The sequence below is a fragment of the Magnolia sinica genome, chromosome 2 (assembly GCF_029962835.1).
Source record: "Magnolia sinica isolate HGM2019 chromosome 2, MsV1, whole genome shotgun sequence".
NCBI classification, from domain to species: Eukaryota; Viridiplantae; Streptophyta; class Magnoliopsida; order Magnoliales; family Magnoliaceae; genus Magnolia; species Magnolia sinica.
The window spans coordinates 57,069,276-57,070,652 of NC_080574.1; the positions used below are offsets into that span (position 1 = coordinate 57,069,276).

Sequence of the window (1,377 nt, forward strand, 5' to 3'; positions counted from 1 at the left end):
GCTTCTCAGCCATCGTCAGTATGCTTTTGCCAATTGTTTTCCCACTTTTAAGAGTGGTGATTGATTTCGCTTGCTCCACATGTTGATTCAAAGAGCTTGGGTCACTTATCTCGCATTTTGGTTTTTGGTTAGGTAGAGGTTCCCTTTCTCCCTAACTATATGTGACTCCAATCTTTAAATGGACTTATTAAGGTCTTGGAGTGCTTGTAAGGCATTTTAATAGAATAACTCTTGATTTTAGATGTGCTTTTGAAACGGATCCTCTTGATCTCTTTTCTGATTTAATAATGAGTTGAAACTTGAAGAAAAAGTCCCTTGAGGATTTCTGTCTGTATTAACTATTTGCCCATTCCTCCAAATAAAGTTTGGGTGGTTCTGCTAACTAGAATTATACGTGTTTGAGATGGGGGTGCTAAACAGCCTTTGATAATTGTTGACGGCATTGGAATGCTCATGTAATAACTCTTGGAATGCAAGAGTAGTAGGACATTCATGTGTCAAGTGTATGTTACTAGCACAAAAACCACAAACAATCTCAATGGTCTTGTCGGGTTTGATTGTTTCTACTCTTTTAAGTTCCATGGCCTTAATTTTTCTTGTGAGGTTAGCCACCTTGGAATAGACATCGCCTTCCTCCCTTCTCTTTGGGATGAACCGACTTGGAGTTTGTGGGCTTGGCTGAAGTATCCCATGATTGTACATTTTTAGCAAATTAATCAACATAATCCCATGCATTATCAGGATTTGTTTTCATGAATTCCCCATTACACACCATCCTTACGAATTGGTGAATGGGCAAGGTTAGTTCATCGTAAAAAAAGTTTATAACCCACCAAATTTTGTATCCATGATGTGGACAAGCATTGAGAATATCCATGAATCTCTCTTAGCATTGAAAGAAGGTTTCTTCCACTTTCTATGAAAAATTCATGATAGCTCTTCTTAGAATGTTGGTTTTATAAATCAAGAGGAAATTTTTAAGGAATTCTCAGGTCATCTCAGCCCATATCCTGATTGATCGCAGTTTCAAGGAGTGAAGCCATGACTTGGCTTTCTCCTTCAAAGAGAAATGGAACAATTTCAGTCTTAAGTTGTCAGCAGACATGTTTTGGAAGTGTAGGGTTGTTATGATCCCATAAAATTCCTTAAGATGTAAATATGGACTCTTATAATTGAGTCCATGAAACTTTAGGAGTAGTTGGTGTAACATCCTGAATTTTCATGGCCAGAGTTTATACTCATGTCTAAGAAAACCGGGTGTTAAGAATGTATAAACTGGATGCTTTAAAATCGCACCTCATTTTTTTAAATTTTTTTTTATGAAATTTTATTTAGATCTCATCCAGATACATTCATAAAGGTAACATTCACAAGAAT

At 36.5% G+C, this 1,377-nt stretch overlaps 1 non-coding gene across 1 annotated transcript; it reads left to right on the forward strand.

Annotated features, from left to right (window-relative positions):
• Positions 1–842: 842 nt before the first annotated feature.
• Positions 843–949, forward strand: LOC131238205 (small nucleolar RNA R71). Its single transcript, XR_009167615.1, has one exon. It is a non-coding gene; the product is annotated as a small nucleolar RNA R71 (small nucleolar RNA).
• Positions 950–1,377: the final 428 nt, after the last annotated feature.